This window comes from Hyperolius riggenbachi, chromosome 7 (genome assembly GCF_040937935.1).
Source record: "Hyperolius riggenbachi isolate aHypRig1 chromosome 7, aHypRig1.pri, whole genome shotgun sequence".
Classification (NCBI taxonomy): Eukaryota; Metazoa; Chordata; class Amphibia; order Anura; family Hyperoliidae; genus Hyperolius; species Hyperolius riggenbachi.
In genome coordinates, this window is record NC_090652.1 from 167,161,053 (window position 1) to 167,180,841 (window position 19,789).

Below are 19,789 nucleotides of genomic sequence, written 5' to 3' on the forward strand. Positions count from 1 at the left end.
TGCACAGTAAACGGTTAAGATTGGTTGATGGTGCCCATATATGTACAATCTTGATTGTATGTACAATCGGTAAAATAAAGTATCGGTTTTCACGCTGGAAATCAGGTATTTTCACTGCCACCACTCTTCAAATTTGAAGGGGTGAAGAGACCCCTGCTAGCTATTCCTAGAAGGAAGAAACAATTATTTGCAAACCTAACTAGCAAAATGACAATTTAGAAGAAAGGATAAACAATGTGGTAGTATGAGTCTTCAGAGGGCAGATTCTTTGTAGCAACAATCGGATTACCAGAACAGGCACACGACTGAACAATACAATTGTTAGTTTTATTTTAAAACCATACATAAAAATGTACTTTACAAGCAACAGATAAATATACCTGTCAGTCAGAACAGATTGGGTTCATAGAAATGGGTAGAGATGAAAAGAAAATAGAATATCTTATAATACAGTTCAAAATATCGTTATTGGTAGTCGGTGCAGCAATCGAAATTCTTTGGAGAAAAGTCCAAGATGGCCGATTGCCATGCGGCCTTCGTGAGATGTAATCCAAAGCAATTTTGCCAGTGTCCAGCTGGCTGTTGATTGATGGTATTTCGACGTCAGATTCAAGGTATAGGATGCTGAGCTTAGTGTGTCATTGTGTTTTAACCTTCACAGTAGTTGGGGGAGTGGGGGGGGGGGGGGTTAAGACACGTCCAGGTCCAGCCCAATGCAATTTGAATAGGGGCAGTTCCCCTTGCTCAGAGAGAGATTTTGGCACAATTCCTTTCTTGCCCATTCTCTCTGTGCCCATAGGTCACATCAAGAAACAGAATGCATATCCACATTCAGTGCAACGTTACAAATCTCCAGATATCAAATATGAGGTTTGTGTCAGGGATAGTCACACAGTGGCACTTCAAATCCGTATTGCTATGTGATTTTAGGTCGCAGGATTCTGGGAATTTCCCAAAATTAGGGTTAGAATGAACTTAACAATCTCTGAAAAAATGGTGCTGCTAGCATCATCAGATCATCCTAAAAAAAACTTAAAAACTAAGAAATTATGAGAAGATAGGCATTTGGAGGTTACAGTGAGGTCACTTTCTTGTGGTAGAAACCAAATGTGTGATAAGCATCTCCCTCTGCTCTGCTATGCTGGGCATGCACGGGTCGACCTTCTCTTATCAGTTGAGCCGCTGATGGCTCGATTCATAATTTCCGACAGGTCCGGTCACCGCGTGGATCGATTCCGCTCCCCGATACCCGCGGGCGGACAATAGCGGAGGAATCGAGCGGAAGATAAGGAAGCGCCCACGGGGATGAGCGGGAATCGATCCGGGCGGCTGTGGGGATGAGCAGGGACGCGTCGGGAGTCAATCCGGCAGCTAATCGAGCCGCCGGATCACTCCGTGTATGCCCAGCATAAGACTCAGTTTATGAGGTTCTGTCAGAACAGAAACTAGATGGATGGCATTGTCACACAGCAGGGGGTTGTGCTTTTCTAAAAAGCCTGATAAGGGACAAGGTCTAAATTAGTTCCTTCTGGCCCTCTGATGTAATGAAAGCTTCAGCTACTAGCAGAGAAAGATTTGCTAACATGACGCTGCATTTGAAATGTGCGCTGGTTTCCCCAGGGACCGCGTAGGCATCACATAATAATAGAAATATATCTTACCTCAAAGGAAGAAAATACCTTGCTTGAGGTAAACAGATTTTTTTTAATTGAAAACTAAAATGGATCTCTGTCTGATTCTTTCGATCGATATACTGTACAGTAGAGGCCTGCAGCAGGTCGGGTACCCGCGGGTTACCCGAAATGCGAGTCGGGTTCGGGCACCCGAATTGATGTTGGGGGTGGGTGCGGGTTGGGTGTGGGTAGCAAGGTGCGGGTCGGGTTGCGGGTAGCGGTGTGCAGGTAGTGAGGAAGGGAAGAGTCGCTGGAAGGAGAGGCAGTTGGGGCAGCGGCGGGGAGGGGGGACAGAACCCCCCCTCTCTCACCTGGGTCCCCTCCTTCAGCTCTCTCCCCCTCCAGAATAGCGGCGGCGCTGCGGGCGGGCGGAGGATTACTCACCTTCTAACTTCCGCGTTCCAAGCGCTGACAGCGTCCCCTCGTCACAGGTCTCAGCCTTCAATGCCGCCCACTGTGCTTCCTGATTGGCGGAAGCACAGTGGGCGGCATTGAAGGCGGAGACCTGTGACGAGGGGACGCTGCCGGCGCTTGGAACGCGGAAGTTAGAAGGTGAGTAATCCTCCGCCCACCCAGGTGAGAGAGGAGGGGGGGCTCTGGCAGCGACTGGGGGACAACTATGCTGGCTGCACTGGGGAACAACTATGCTGGCTGCACTGGGGGACAAATATGCTGGCTGCGCTGGGCTACAACTATGCTGGCTACACTGGGGGACAACTATGCTGGCTGCACTGGGGGACAACTATACTGGCTGCACTGGGGGACAACTATGCTGGCTACACTGAGGGACAACTATGCTGGCTGCACTGGGGGACAACTATGCTGGCTGCACTGGGGTGACAACTGTGCTGGCTGCACTGGGGACAACTATGCTGGCTGCACTGAGGGACAACTATGCTGGCTACACTGAGGGACAACTATGCTGGCTGCACTGGGGGACAACTATGCTGGCTGCACTGGGGGACAACTATGCTGGATGCACTGGGGGACAACTATGCACTTTATAGTGCAAATGTGCACTTTAGAAGACATTTTTTTAAAAAGCGGGTCACGGGTAGCGGGTCGGGTAGCAGGCCTGCGGGTCGCGGGTCGGGTGCGGGTAGCGGTTCTGCAGGTGCGGGCCGGGTTGCGGGTATCAAACTCACAAAAAAACGGGTCGCGGGTCGGGTGCAGGTAGTGGGTCGTGGGTGCGGGTCGGGTGCGGGTATGAAAAAGTGGACCCGCGCAGGCCTCTACTGTACAGTGTCTGAAAAATCACTTGTAGGAGCTACCAGCAGGTGGTTTTTCAGACATTGATCTGAAGATGTGGACAGAGATCCATGAAATGCCCTACCAGTTTTAGACTATCTTCGAGATAAGAAATGTTTCTATTATTATTGTCCTGCCCAGTTACCTAAAAACAAATCCCCTCAATCTGTTGGGGGGTTAAGTTCTAAGTTCCTTGAACTTGCAAAAGCTTTTTGTAGAGGGCAACCCTCTTGATGCCAAGGTCCTAAAAAAACCTGAGTGAGGATGGGTTTTGCTCACTTGCCTTTATACTGTGGTTGTGAGTATCCCTCTACTACATCCTATTACCTTATCTGGTATCACAAAGTGCTATACCATTTGGGGTTCCTGGGGCTCTGTGTCTTTTCTGGAAGGATCTCTGGACTCCCCAGATATCACCCCAATAACTTATTTTTACCTCAACCATAAAGAGACAGCATTCATGAGATAAGGAGTTATGGGTTAATTGAAGCGTTGAAGCAGATAAGGGTCACACCTTGTCAATAAAATAAAAGCCCCTAGTGAGCAATAAGGTGCTCAAATTAATTTTGGTATTTTTAGTTTCTTTTTTCTTAACTTCTAAGTGCTGAAAAGTTATTCTATAGTAAAAATGAAACATGATTTCTTGGGAGAAAACTCAGGAGAATTGTTACTGAAAGAGGAACCATTGCGAAAATCTTACAATTTAAAACACCTACAAATAAGATGTACATTTCTTCCAGAGTAAAATGAGCCATAAATTACTTTACTCTTATATTGCTGTCACTTACAGTAGGTAGTAGAAATCTGACATTACCGACAGATTTTGGGCTAGTCCATATCTGTATGGGGGATTTTCAGCAGGGACTTTATTCTTTATAGAGACTTTACCTGAAAATTATGAATTCAAAGATGCTGGCCTGCCTCCCTGCTCGCTGCACACTATTTTGGCAGTTGGACGGAGCAACTGCCATTCACTAAGTGATTTTAAAATAAAGAAAACCCTGAGAACCCCCTATGAGAAGATGGGCTAGTCCAAAATCTGTCCATAATGTCAGATTTCTACTACTTACTGTAAATGACAACAACATAGTAGAAAAATAATTTATGGCTCATTTTACTGTAGGAGAAATGTGTTTTTTATGTGTTTTACATTTTAAGATTTTTGCGACTGTTCCTCTTTAAGGACCAAGAAGAGACAACTCGTAAATTAAGACAGATTAGGATAGTAAATTCATGTGTTATGAAGGTAAGGAGAGATAATTGATAAAACACATTTTAGGAAACAGCCCCTGAAGTGGGCTGTGTGCCTAATATGCAAAAATATGACTGACTCTTGTGACAATAGAGCTTTTAATGAGCAGCAATTAGAGTTATGTTGGCAGTCAGTAGTGCAGATAAGTAGCCGTTCTGTTTCATTATTTGGACTTATTTAACAGTGGTAGTTTATCCCTCTCATTGTGATGTTTTTTTCTGATTAGAGGTCCATTTGTGGTACATTTTCTTTTTAACTTTAGTAATAGTAATTTGTGTGCCTGAGTCATTTTGTTTATTCAAGGTGATGATCATTACTGCACGTCTTTATCAGCTGATTGAGATTGTGATAATGATGAAAGGCTCACACACATGTCCAACTTAATGCACAATCAACCGCACAACATGACCAACCACAAAATATTTTTACCTGACAAGTACATACACACATGCCAACCAACTAAACAACCAACTCACTTAAATACTATGCGTGCAAGCTAAATGACAAACTGCACAACATGACTACATTCAAAAACAAAAAAAGTTGTTCAAAAGACTTGTACACACATTCCAGCATGCATGATAGTTGGGCAGATTGATCCGCTGGTCTGGCAAACAACCAGTTATCAGTTGGTAATCTGGTTGTTTGCCAGCCAGACAAGTTTGGAAGATAGTTGGGCAGATTGTTGGTACGTGTGTATGAGCCTTAAAAGAGGCATCTAATGCATATGCGCTGGATAAACCAAGATCTGAACATGGCTTTTGAGAATGCAGCATGCTAAATATCTGATCTGGTAAAATAAGTATGACTATTGTTATACAAACGAGCATGATTTTAAAACAAAGGTGTCATCAGATAGTGGGTAAGGTATGACTAAACTGTAGCTCATTAGGCGTATCAGTATACCTCTTATAATACAAATAAGGCAGTGGTATGTCCCATCACAACATGCATAGTAGTAACATCCCGTATTACAAAAGCTGCAGCAAGAATATCCAGGAACATAAGTAAAGCAGTAACATCTTCCTTCAAAACAAGCACCACAGAAGTGCTATTATCTGTCCGTATATTTACGGATTATCTATAAATATTCCGTTAAATGACCCGTAACAGTCATGGTCATGTCTGTTAAAACTACACTTGCTAGCTCCGTGCAGACCTGTGCCCCTGGATTTCTTAAAGGACCACTATCGTGTAAAAAGTAGCCAGTTAAAATCTGACAGAACCGACAGGGATTTGGGCCTCCATCTCATCATGGGGGATTCTCAGGGTTTTCTTTGTTTTCAACAGCATTTCCTGAACAGCAGTTTAACTGCCAAAATATTAAGATACCAGCCGGCCTCCCTAATCACTTGCACACTATTTTGTCAGTTAGACTTTGCAACTGCTGTTCAGGAAATGCTGTCTGTTGAAAACAAAGAAAACCCTGAGAATCCCCCATGAGGAGATGGACTGGCCCAAAACCTGTTGGTCCTGTCAGATTTTAACGGAATATTTTTTTTGCGATAGTGGTCCTTTAAGGGCAGGACCTAACTGTAGTATTCTGCCAATCAAAGAGAAGATAGGTGCAGCTAGCATGTCATCATAGCTGTGCTGTGATTGGCCCGTGTCACGGGAGTTTGGCAGGAAAGCAATGCTTTTTGAGAATTGTAGTCTATTAAGCTATGGAAGTGTGGAAGGGAGCCAGGGATTGTGTAGCACAATTGTTACTACAATTCCCAAGAAGCTATGTGGAGTTTTGGAAAGTGGGGAGGACAGCAGAATGGAATGGGTGAGCCGCAGGACTGTGGTTCCGCCTGTATGTCCCAGGTAGGCGGCATGACTCCTCTGCAGCTGAGCTCTGTGCTAGAGGGACGTGAGACAGTGTAATGATTGATGATGTGTGTCTCTCACTGTGTGCACTGCCCCCTCCTTACTCTGTGGTGTGTCCATCATGGTGGGCTTTGCTACCCCCTCTTTCCTGGATTCCTCATCACCCTAGAGCTCTAGTCTCAGGTAGTGCACATGCCCAGCCCCTCCTCGATCGTGCTCCCACCGCCGGAACTGTTCAGTGTATGCACAATACATTTCTTTTTAGAATTGCACAAGCGCATAATGCTCCCGGCATGTTTTGCTAAAGAGGGGGCTTCATCTAATATTGTGCTAGGCAGGCCCACTTACCCCACTGTTAAAATCATGTACATTTGGCTCCACCCAATACAATGCCCACGGTCAGGCTACACATGCCACAGGACTAGATGTTAGTAAAAGAAATCCTTTGTCAGTGAATTTTTATATCTTTGTCAGTAAAAATGTTTTTGGGCACCCAGATTTCCCCTCCTTGCTCATAATTACAATGGGCCCCTAAATGTACGATTTTTGGGTGGGTTTTTCTTTGGTGGACAGTTAAAGAAAACCTGTACTGAAAATTAATAGTCAAAATCACCATACACAAGTCATACTTACCTGCTGTGTAGTCTACTCCTCAATCTCTTTCTCCTCTCCTGTGTCCTGTTTGTCCACTGTGTTCAATGGAATTCTCCGTCCTCCATTTTGAAAATGGCCATTACCCCATAACAGCTTCCTGGTCAGCACACTGTTAAACTGTAACATCGCCCACTTGAGCCATAGGGAAACATGGACACATCAGTTCTCCTCTCAGCTGTAACTGACAGCAACTGATATAAAACTGACAGCAACTGATATATTTTAGTTCTGACAAAATGTTGTCAGAACTGGAAGGGATTATTGTCAGAAGAAAATGGTAAGCTTCTGAGAGGAACTGATGGCAAGGTCACTATGTAATGTTCATTTGAAGTTACCTCATGTGTTTATTGTAAATAATTTTACTCAGTTCAGGTTCTCTTTAAGGTTAGGTGGTGGAGAGGGTAGGATTAAGGTTAGGCATGGGGGGGGGGGTTGCAGTTGCAGAGACGGTTAAGGGTAGGTGTCGGGGAGGGAAGGATTAAGGCTAGATGCGGGGGAGAAAGGGTAAGGTTCGACGTGAGGGGTTTGCGGTGGCGGGGACGGTTAATGTTAGGCATGGGCTAGGATGGGTTAAGGTTAGATATGGGGGGTTGGTTAAGGTTAGGCATCGTTAGTGGGAGGGTTTGGTGTGAGAATAAGCTTACATTTAGGTATAGTAAAAGATCAGCATTTAATACTAATATTTTACTTTCATTTTTACACTTTAATAATAAAATATCTGTAAATTTACCGATATTCTACTATCGGGATTACTGGGTGCCGTATGTCATCTGTCAATCAACATTTTGTCCATAGAAGAACTATTGACCCTTTTAAGGACCCATCACTAAACCCACTGCTGAGTATGATGAACTTACATTTTATATTTGCAATTGATCTTGCTGTATGAGAACACCAGATGTGGTTATTTTACATGCCCCTTATCGAAACAAGTTGCACATTTCTTGTTTGTTAATATCATGCAGAAAATGTATTTGCTTTTCATATTATGTGTTATATATTTCTACATTAAGATAGAAAGGTAAATAGGGATGCCGTCAAAGCCATGCTATGTAGACGATATAGAACATCTAATTAAATAAAATGTATTTTAGCTTAGAGTGCTACATGGTTTTCATTTTCCATTGACTGATTATATTAGCTCTGTTTATAGCAGAATGCATTTTTGTCTTTGTTAAATGGAGACCACATCAGTCAGGTTTTACAGTATACTTGCAATCTACTTTATTACAAAACCGATTGATAATTGATTGGTTCATTGTTTGATTGATTGATTGATTAATAGGTAAGTTTTCAAAGGAAAAAAAAGCAAAGGTTGAATTCCTGACAAACTTCTACATTTTGCTTTTAATACTGTAAAAATGCACTGCGCAATTGTATTTTTCAGTACCAGTAAATTATGATTAAAATAACTGTAAGCTGTAGCAGTGAGTGATTTGTACTGCATACTGAAAGTCTCCACAGTTAATGGTGCTGAGAGGATTACATTAAACCAAAATAGAACACATTTCCTTGAGTACAATGACAGGGGCTTGCTGCCATCAAGTATTAAGCATTTGATTATGCTTTATTAATTCAAAATATCATAAAATCTATGAATCATAAACACTTTTTGCTTGGTTTGTAAAAATGTTTGCTGGAATGTAAATATGGTAAGATACAATGTCATGTTCATTTAGAAAATACAGAGTCATGGATTTTATATAAACAGTATAACAAAATACAGATTGAGTGAGATCTGAGAATGCTTGTGGTCCAGTTGGTTATGCATGTTGCTTAAAGCCATACACCAGACACAAATGTTCACTTAGATCTGTTTAGGCATTCATGTGCTGAGTTTGTTTTTATTTCTGAAGTTCTTTAATTTGCCATGGTCAACAAACTCCCTTTTAAAGTGCTTTGTCAGAAGCCCAGATACTGGCCACTGCCGGCCCTACAGTCCTTGCTGTAGGCTACCATCATTTGAAAGAGACTCCATATATGCCCACCTCATTCCTAGCTGATATCAGAATGATGCAATCCAAGCAGCAGCCTCAGCTAAATTGTCTGATAAAAACTCCCTTAACTCAGCTGCTTCTGGTCAATTTTTAAGACACAACTAAGCTGCAAAAGTGTTATTTTATTCAAAACCTAAACATTTGAACAGTCTGTTGATTTATTAGATCTGGGTCTGGAGATGAGTTTAACTATATTAGTCCCAGGGTCTTCAACTATTGAATCCCTTCCATACTAGAATATTTTCTAGCTTGCAGTGATATACTGTAACAGTCTTTGTGAAAATATTTTTTTTTTAGTCAGCCTTGCCAACATGAATACTGTTATTGATGATCAACTGGGCTTCTTTTTGATATGATAAATTAGGCAGACATTTGGGGATCTAATTTTTCTTTTTCTTATAAGAGCAAAGCAATGGACACAAACATTTGCCTTCAATACATGTACAAAATGTGTATGCATACATTACATACTGTATACCTACACATGATTTTCTTTTAGTGAATCACTGCAAATTGTGATTCTGCACTGCTGCCAGTATAAGCGTTAAAAAAAATTGCGCTGAATGCTATAAAGTTGCATAGCTACAAAGGCTTGTCTATCTTTCTCCCCATCTTAAAAACTTTGCAATGATGACCTAGAGGAAGGTAATTTTAAGCCCACTGGGAACCTGTAGCTAGTTTTGCTTAACAAGGGAAATAAATTGTCCTTCCTTTTACAAGAATATTGTTAAGGAAAGAGAGCCGTACTGAAAAGCCAGTTTTACAACTCAGAAGCATGAATGCAGCGATGATGATGATGATGATTAATTATTGTAAATGCAGCAGAATAATACACTGCACTGTGTATTAAGTGAGGAGCTAAATAACAAACTTAAGATAAATAATCACATAGGTGTGATTTCAGAAAATTGTAGTGCCACGCCTTATAGAGAACCCGAGGAGAGTTTTTGCCATCAATATTAGGACACAGAGGCACATTCGGCATACAATGCCCAGCCTGTGAGTCCTTACAGTGTGCCCCCAGGCCCCCCCTGTGCTCTGCTGTCCCCCCTTATAAAAAACGCCAGGCTAGCGACTCACAGATTGTCGCTAGTTGGCTGTTTACCTTTCTGCTGCCATTCACTGCCGCTCCCCCGCCTTCTCTGTAGCGTGGGAGGAAAGGGACAGAGGCAACGAGCCGCGCTATAGAGGAGGCGGGGGAGCAGTGGTGAATGGCAGCAGAAAGGTAAACAGCTGACTAACTAGACTAGGTGAGGATGACAGGTGAGGAGGTGGGGAGGACAGTGGGAGCCGGCAGCTATATGCGTCCTCACAGGATGCATTCTCTGCTATGTGGGGGGCGGCGGAGATTGTCAATCAACTTAATTGAAGATCGCAAGTTAGAGGATACTTTCGTTGTGGGACATTTCCGAGGATATTGGTGTTGGAACTTTTTTTTAAGGTACAGGTAAGTATTTATGGTTAATTAAGAACATTAAAGGACTTTGTTCGTGGTTGTGTTTTTATTTCATTTAACCCTTTGTGGAAATGGGTAAGGGGCACTTTGTACCCCTATACTCATTTCTCCTGGAAGGGGGGTGGGCATCTGGGATCCCCTTCTTAAAGGGGACTCCCAGTTGCCACCATGAACTTCCCCCAGGGATTCGTCGCCCCCACCTCCTCCTGGGGCACCGGAGGTGGGGAAGAGCCCCTTGTACATGGATTGGACAAGGGCTCAGGGGAAGAGGGGAAGGCTTGGCTGCCCCTCTCCCCCGGAGCCCCCCCATACCATGGACCATGTGGGCTGGTATAGCTCAGGGTGCAAAGCCCCAGTCGGCCGGGGCTCCGCATTCTGGCTATCCCAGGCTGCATGGGGGACAAGGGGTTACAGAGAGCTCAGAAGGGGGGACCCAACATCATTTTTTGGGGGGAAATTTCTCACACTCTGAAAATATACAAAAAAAATTTAATAAAAAAAAATGTTTTAATTTTTTTTTAAATATTGTTTCCCACTATCTTTTTAACATATCCTGCAAATTTGGTGTTGCTAGGATGTAAGGGGCTATGAACTGCTAAGGTCAGTGGGAATTGTTTCCCATGACTGTCATTGACCGGCATTTATATGTAATGTTTTTTTCTTTGAACTTTTAAAATCGATTTTCTCAAAAAGTATAAGGTCTTTTTGAAAACATTTTTTCCTCTTGTAGTCAGCGACTCCCTCCACGTACCCTGCAAATTTTGTGTTTCTACTATGTAAGGCGGATTTGCTATTAACCAATAAAGTCGGCGCAATTAAAGTCCGTGAGAAAAATGCGAACCAAAACTTTTTTGAAGAAAATTTGTGGTTCGCCTCCAACGCGAACCGCTGAGGTTCGCGCAAACAAGTTCGCCGGCGAACCGTTCAGGCCATCTCTAGTTATAACAAATAAAGGCTTGAAATATCTCACTCTGCATGTAATGAGTCTATTTCATATATTAGTTTTACCTTATAAGTCGAAATACTGAAACTAAAGTAAACTAAACTTTTGCTCAATATTGTAATTTTTTGGAGTTTCACCTGTATGCTATTTACTGATAAAGAATAGTATGCTCAGTCCATCAGTAATTGTTACAATGTTATACATACAGTACTCAATTCTTTTCTTTAAAAAAAAAAACATAATTTTTCATGTTAGGTTTGCAGCCCGGGGTGCAAAACAATTTTAAAATCCTTGGGTCTTCTTTTTTCCCCAACTTCTTTCAGTTAACCTCCCTGGCGTTATGATTATTTCCAGTTTTAGGTTGTAAAAGCCGTACAATTTTTTCACAAACTTTTAGAGCCTAAAACAAGAAAAAAACATACCACAGAGAGATCTGCAGCAGCTTCTGCATATACTGTAACTCACTCAGGCACTGGAATACCGCTCTGAGCTGTGGATTTCTGTCCCGAGCCTGACTTTTCATGTTAGGCAACATTGAGGGATTCCTAGTTCCCTAGGGTGGTAACTGCTTAACCAATGCAGGAAATGTTCTGATTTTTATTGAAGTACCACCTAATGTGGTAAATAATACAGTGTACATTTAATAAAGACACCCGGAAAAAGGAGTGCATGGTAATATACCAAAACTAGAATATTAGTAATTTTACCTATATTCTACTGAACCCAATTCCCTATAGTAAAATATTGGTGGTTATACTAATATTCTATGATCCCTGGCTAGCCCTATTCTCACACTAACTCTCCCCTATCTTTGCCTAACATTATCCTCCCCCACTTACTTCTAACACTAACCTCCCCATCTATGCCTAACACTAAACCCCTTACCTACATAAACTCGCTCCCCCAATGATTTTCCAATGTGGCAGCTATTGGTGCTGCTATTTTTCCTGTTGCTATTTTTTGGGGTACCTCCAGTGCCCAAATTTCCTGCAATAGCTTCTAATTCTTTTAACATGGGCACCTATGACACAACTACATCCAAATACATCTGCAGTGCCCCTAGATCCCAAAGTTGTTGCTTTGAATAATACAATATTTTATAATTAGCTGTATTTTTTGTAGTTTTCTAATTGCTGCTCCTCTAATGCACCTGAAAATGATTAACAACTCCATCTGCTACTTAACTGTGCAGATCAGAAATTTCATTGACTGAGTGGCATGCTCTGATGAAAAAATATGTCCTTTTTAGAGCAATTTACTTAATAACTTCTTAGCAATTGGAGAGGTTCCTTGATTTCTTAGTGCTGCATTGCATTTTGTATATACAGTATAGCTGTGGTCTCTCCCAATTAACCATAGTCTTTCACTTTGCTCACCATCTGAAACAGCTAGCCTTACTTGCATACTGATTATTAGGGGCTGTATGTTTCTTTAAGTTGCTCCATTAAGGTTTGCTATAAGCTCACACATGTCACATGAAGTACGTCACCAACAGATTAACAAACACCCCACTTTTGAGGATTTCTTTGGTCTCCAAAATGTGGCTTATCAGGGGTGAGATACCATCATTTAATTCAATAGATTTGGATGATTTATTTATGTTACCATACATTCTCATCCAAATTTTGTCTAGTGTGTGTTTGTGTGTGTTTCTACATCTCTTTCCTATTGATCTTAGAATGTATGATCTGTGATGTACAGTGTGTGTTGGAGGTGTTTACACAACAGAGATATACTCGCTCTCCAACATCTCTTTTCATAGAAAGTAGGTGTCTGAAATTGATGTCATATTTGTGCTTTCAATGAAATGCTTTTACTGAATACGTCTGAAATATTACTGTACAATTTAGGATAGGCATCACTGTAGTAAGAACAAGCTTTTTTTTAATAACATCAGAGAAGATGCATGCAGTGTTACAGGGACAGATGCTGTTTCAAGCTTCCTAGCGCTTTGTCAAGCTGTTAAAACTGCTCTAAATAATCCAACTATAATGGATGTCTTACATACACTTCAGAAACCAATTAAGGTATTAGGTAACTGTTACCCAATCACACAGTACCATGTCATGAGTGAACCTGATGGGGAACTGAAGAAGCTGAGAAACCCCACCCACCTACCTCAAAGCAGGTCCATTTGAAATACAAATATATAATATGCAGCCATGTTCAGAATTGTAGGGAAAACTACTCACCACCTGATGGGGAAATGCAGAAGCTGGGAAACTGCACCCACCTACCTCAAAACAGGTCAGTTTGAAATATAAATACATAACATGCAGCAATGTACAGGATTGTAGGGAAAACTACTCACCACAAACATATATGTGTGAGTTATCACACTAAAAGCCAGCTCCTAAGATGCAGACTCAGCCTCGGTAGAGTGACAACGTAGCAGTTAGAGATGGCCCGAACCTCCGATTTTCGGTTCGCGAACCTCCGCCAAACGTTCGATTCACGCAAACTTTTGCGAACCGCAATAGACTTCAATGGGGAGGCGAACTTGAAAACTAGAAACATTTATGCTGGCCACAAAAGTGATGGAAAAGATGTTTCAAGGGTTCTAACACCTGGAGGGGGCATGGCGGAGTGGGATAGATGCCAAAAGTCCCAGGGAAAAATCCGGATTGGACGTTAAAGCAGCGTTTTAGGGGCAGAAATCACATTGAATGCTAAATTGCAGGCCTAAAGTGCTTTAAAACATCTTGCATGTGTATACATCAATCAGGAAGTGTAATTAGAGTACAGCTTCACACCAACACACCAAACTCACTGTGTAACGCACCACAAACAGCTGTTTGCATAGTGACGGCCGTGCTGGAGTGGTGCGCACAATGGCGAGATTGCTCTTCCTCACTCAGTGATGTCAGGTAATGTCTGACTGCTTTATCAACTTTCAATGGTTCATTCTCTACCATTGTTAAAGCTTACATCTATTTTTTTAAATACTTGTTCTGCTTGCTGTTCAGTACCTGCAACAAGAATCTTTTATGGAGGGCAAGTCTGCCATTGTGAATGACCGCTGGTAATGGCCGGGGAATCCTGGTTCGATTCCAGTCCGGAGTGGGAGCCTAAGAAATGGGTACCACCACCACACATCCAAGGAAGGCAGCAGCCACGTTGTGGGCAAAGGACCAGGAACGGCTAGCACACATTCAAGGAAGGCAGCAGGCATGGCATGCATGTCCCAAGGTAGTGACCAAAAATAACAATACAGGAGGACTTTCGAGGCCCTGCTGTATATGACACTGATAGACTGTACTACCTGTAATGGGAATCTGTTATGGAGGGCAAGTTTGCCATCCATTCAAGTGAAAGGTATGCACTGACTGCCAGGTATAATACAATGTGCAGTCAAAGATGCAGTGAAAGGTATGCAGTGACTGCAAACAGCTGTTTGTGTAGTGACGGCCGTGCTGGACTGGTGTGCAACATGACGAGAGTGCAGGTGATGGCGGCTTTCCAGCCCATATGGTCGCCGGGCTGAGGTAGCAGAATGACAGAACAGTGACTGTCCAGCTAATCAAATGTGGTCTGTCCACAATGAAGCAATGACCTTATTATCTTTGGTGTGCCACCCCCTGAGACACTCATATAGCCGGCGGTCATTGCTTCATTGTGATACACAAGCCCCTTCACAGCGGCAATGTAATGATCACGAAGGGGAATAGGCACATGTACATGCCTTCTGTTTTGTTTTTGCAGTTGTACTGCAGCCAGAAAAATTAGGCATACATGTACACGCACCAGAAAAATTATTATAGCGGCCGCTGCTAGCGGCGGCCTTAAAAATTCAGGAATCCGCCTGGAGTCCTGGACCCTGTTGGTGGTGGCGGAGAAGGTCGTCAAGCGGCCTGCGGGCAGAGGTGCTGTGTGGGTAGCGACTTAGTCTTGGGGCAGGCAGCCAGTCACACAGCGTGCAGGCAGAGCTGCTGTGTGTGGGGACTGACTTAGTCTTCGGGCGGGCAGTCGCCCTCCGGGATCCATGCCTCATTCATTTTGATAAAGGTGAGGTACTGAACACTTTTGTGACTTAGGTGACTTCTCTTCTCAGTGACAATGCCTCCAGCTGCGCTGAAGGTCCTTTCTGTCAGGACGCTTGAGGCAGGGCAAGACAGAAGTTGGATGGCAAATTGGGACAGCTCTGGCCATAGGTCAAGCCTGCGCACCCAGTAGTCCAAGGGTTCATCGCTGCTCACAGTGTCTACATCCACACTTAATGCCAGGTAGTCGGCTACCTGCCGGTCCAGGCGTTGGTGGAGGGTGGATCCGGAAGCGCTATGTCGAGGCGTTGGACTAAAGAATGTCCGCATGTCCGACATCACCATGAGATCGCTGGAGTGTCCTGTCCTTGCCTGCGTGGACATGGGAGGAGGATTACTGGCAGTGGTACCTTTATTGCGTTGTGCTGTGACATCACCCTTAAACGCATTGTAAAGCATAGTTGCCAGCTTGTTCTGCATGTGCTGCATCCTTTCTGACTTCATCTCCTCTTGCTCTTCCTCAGTGACATCAGGTAAGTTCTCCTCCTCCCCCCAGCCATGAACAATACCACGGGAACGTCGAGCAGCACAAGCCCCATGCGACGCCCTGCTGTGGTTGTTCTTCTGCCACCCCCTCCTTCTCCTCCTCCTCCAAACACCTTTCTCATCATCCGAGTCTGACTCCTCTTCCCCACACGACTCTTCCTCCTCCTCCCCCCTCTGTGCTGCCGCAGGTGTAGAGGAAACATCTGTTTCTGTTGAAAATTGCTCCCACAACTGTTCCTCCCATAACTGTTCCTGTTCACGCTCCTCCACAGCTTGATCCACCACTCTACGCATGGCACGCTCCAGGAAGTAAGCATATTGGAACAAGTCGCTGATGGTGCCTTCACTGCGACTCACCAGGTTGGTCACCTCCTCAAACAGCCGCATGAGCCTGCATGCATTTCACATCAGTGTCCAGTTGTTGGGCCAGAACATCCCCATCTCCCCAGATTGTGTTCTTTTACTGTAATTGTACAGGTACTGGGTGACGGCTTTCTCCTGTTCTAGCAGGCGAGGGAACATGACCAGGGTCGAATTCCAGCGAGTCGGGCTATAACATATCAAGCGTCTCACCGGCAAGTTGTTTCTCCGCTGAATGTCTGCAAAGCGTGCCATGGCCATATAAGACCGCCTGAAATGCCCACACAACTTCCTGGCCTGCTTCAGGATGTCCTCTAAGCCTGGGTACTTTGCCACAAATCTTTGAATGACTAGATTCAGCACATGTGCCATGCATGGTACATGTGTCAGCTTTCCCAAATTCAAAGCGAAAACGAGATTGCTGCTGTTGTCACACACCACGTTGCCGATCTCCAGCTGGTGCGGGGTCAGCCACTGATCCACCTGTTTGTTAAGAGCAGCCAGGGGAGCTGCTTTAGTGGGACTCTCCGCTTTGAGGCAAGGCATGTCTAAGATGGCATGACACCATCGTACCTGGCATGCAACATAGGCCCTGGGGAGCTGGGGCTGTATAGCTGGAGAGGAGATCGCAGCACCAGTAGAGTTGAACTGCCCTTCAGCCAAGGAGGAGGAGGATGACGATAGCAAAGAGGATGTAGCAGGAGGAGAAGGAGAGGAGGTAACAGGAGGCCTGCCTGCAGGCCGTGGAGGTGTCACAAGTTGGTCCGCTGCACAGCCACGTACTCCCTGCTTGCCATCGGTCATCAGGTTGACCCACTGGGCTGTGTAAGTAATGTAGCGGCCCTGACCATTCTTGGCAGACCGGGCATCTGTGGTCAGGTGGACCCTTGACCCAACGCTGTGTGCCAGAGATGACACCACTTGCCTCTCCACTTCACGGTACAGTTTGGGTATCGCCTATTTAGAGAAATAATTGTGGCCTGTATCTTCCACTGCAGTGTCCCAATGGCCACAAATTTACGGAAGGCCTCAGAGTTTACCAGCTGGTATGGTAACAGCTGGCGAGCTAACATTTCCGCCAAGCCAGCTGTCAGACGCCGGGCAAGGGGTTGACTGGCAGAAATTAGCTTCTTCTGCTCAAAGATTTCCTTCATGGACACCTGGCTACTGTGGGCAGAGGAGCAGGAACCGCTCAAGGTGAGAGGCGGAGTGAAGGAGGGTGGCTGTGAAGGTGCAAGGGAGAAAGCAGCTGAAGATGCTGCACCTGAAGGAGGAAGAGGAGAAGGAGGGTGGCTTTTCTTTTGTGTGCTGCTTTTGCTTAGGTGCTCTTCCCATTGCAGTTTGTGCCTTTTCTCCATGTGCCTTCGTAAGGCACTTGTCCCTACATTGGTGTTGGCCTTTCCACGACTCAATTTTTGGAGGTAGAGAGAACAGATTGCATTGCTCCGATCTGAGGCAGACACACTAAAAAAATTCCAAACTGCTGAGCCCCCCTGGGGTGATGGCACTATGGTGGCATCAGCAGCTGACATTGAAGGGCATGTTGGCTGGCTGTACATAGGTGGCGATACATGCCACCGGGCACTGCCACCAGCTGTTTCTGACGACGAGCTCCCCCTGCTTCTTTCAGGAACTTGTCTCCTCCTATTCCTCTCTGACTTCCCCTCTAAACTGTCCTCCTGTTCATCTCCTCTATTGGGAACATACGTGAGATCCGTATCATCGTCATCATCATAATCATCCTGCCCAGCTTCTTTTGCCTCAGACACCTCCAAAACTGCACCAACAGCAGGTACTTCATCATCCCCCTCCGCACACGTTACATCCATAGTGTCGCCTAACTCTGACATATGAGGTGGTGTAACTTGTTTAGCGCCTTCATCTGGTTCTAACAATAATGGCTGTGCATCAGTGATTTTCCCACCAAATAACTCCTGTGAACTGTCAAATGTAGCGGATGTGGTACTTGGAGTAGTGCTGGTGGCTGCGGAGGATGAGGTGTTCTGTGTTAAATAGTCAACCACGTCCAGACAATCTTGGGAGTTGATGGGGCGTGCCTTCCTCTGAGCACTGTACTCTGGTCCAGGGCTGCACGAAATCACATCAGCACGACCTCGCACAGGCCTGCCGGGTGGCCTTCCTCTCGGTCTGCCTCTTCCTCTGCCTCTACCTGTTTTGTCAGTTTTGTCCATATCGGGGGCGATGAAGTGAAAGGTATGCACTGACTTGACTAATACAATGTGCAGTCACACAGGTGCAGTTAACAGGTATGCATGGAGTGGTACATCACACTGCGGGCACTCAGGTAGGTATGTGGGTGCACTGAACACAACAGGCAGGTATATGCAGTGATGAGGTGGGTGCACTGAACACAACAGGTAGGTATATGCAGTGATGAGGTGGGTGCATTGAACACAACAGGTAGGTATATGCAGTGATGAGGTGGGTGCACTGAACACAACAGGTAGGTATATGCAGTGATGGGTATTACAATGTGCACCTGTCACACACAGACAGGCAGCGGACAGGCACAGTGACACTGCGTGCGCTCAACTCACGTAGGTAGGTGGGTGCACTGTGAACAACAGGTAGGTAGGTATATGCAGTAATGGGTATTACAATGTGCACCTGTCACACACAGACAGGTAGCGGACAGGCACAGTGACACTGCGTGTGCTCAACTCACGTAGGTAGGTGGGTGCACCGTGAACAACAGGTAGGTAGGTATATGTAGTAATGGGTATTACAATGTACACCTGTCACACACAGACAGGTAGCGGACAGGCACAGTGACACTGCATGCGCTCAGCTCACGTAGGTAGGTGGGTGCACTGTGAACAACTGATAGGTAGGTATATGCAGTAATGGGTATTACAATGTGCACCTGTCACACACAGACAGGGAGCGGACAGGCACAGTGACACTGCGTGCGCTCAACTCACGTAGGTAGGTGGGTGCACTGTGAACAACAGGTAGGTAGGTATATGCAGTTATGGGTATTACAATGTGCACCTGTCACACACAGACAGATAGCAGACAGGCACAGTGACACTGCATGTGTTCAACTCACGTAGGTAGGTGGGTGCACCGTGAACAACAGGTAGGTAGGTATATGCAGTAATTGGTATTACAATGTACACCTGTCACACACAGACAGGTAGCAGACAGGCACAGAGACACTGTGTGCGCTCAACTCACGTAGGTAGGTGGGTGCACTATGAACAACAGATAGGTAGGTATATGCAGTAATGGGTATTACAATGTGCACCTGTCACACACAGTCAGGTAGCGTACAGGCACAGTGACACTGCGTGCGCTCAGCTCATTTAGGTAGGTGGGTGCACTGTGAACAACAGGTAGGTAGGAAGGTATATGCAGTAATGAGTATTACAATGTGCACCTGTCACACACACAGGTAGTCACTAAATGTGCTGGGCCTGGCAGTGGCACACACAGTATGAATTATCAAGGCTGTCTATGCAACACAAGTGTCAGTGGGACACACAGAAAAAAAAATAGATCACAAGAACAAGATTAGCTCTCAAAAGAGCTGTTGTGGGGTGCTATTTTAGCAATAAGAATCAGCAAGGAGAAAGCTAAGAAGCCTACAAGAGCCTAACTAATCTTTCCCTATGAAAGAGTCTGCAGCAGCTGTCCCTTCTCTATTTACTGCAGGCACACGAGTGAGTGAAATGGCCGGCGATGCCTGCCTTTTATTAGGAGGGGAGTGGTTTCAAGAAGGAGTGTAGCCTGATTGGCTACAATGTGCCTGCTGACTGTGATGTAGAGGGTCACAGTTGACCCTAATGGTGCACTATGGGGGCTTCCGGTAAAGTTTGCGGTTCTCCGTGATCGCAAACCCCTGGAA

General features: G+C 44.8%; 1 protein-coding gene across 4 annotated transcripts in view; it reads left to right on the forward strand.

Annotated features, from left to right (window-relative positions):
* Positions 1-19,789, forward strand: part of TMEFF2 (transmembrane protein with EGF like and two follistatin like domains 2) — a 1,019,708-nt gene that overhangs the window by 312,681 nt on the left and 687,238 nt on the right. The gene's annotated exons all lie outside the window — the stretch shown is intronic.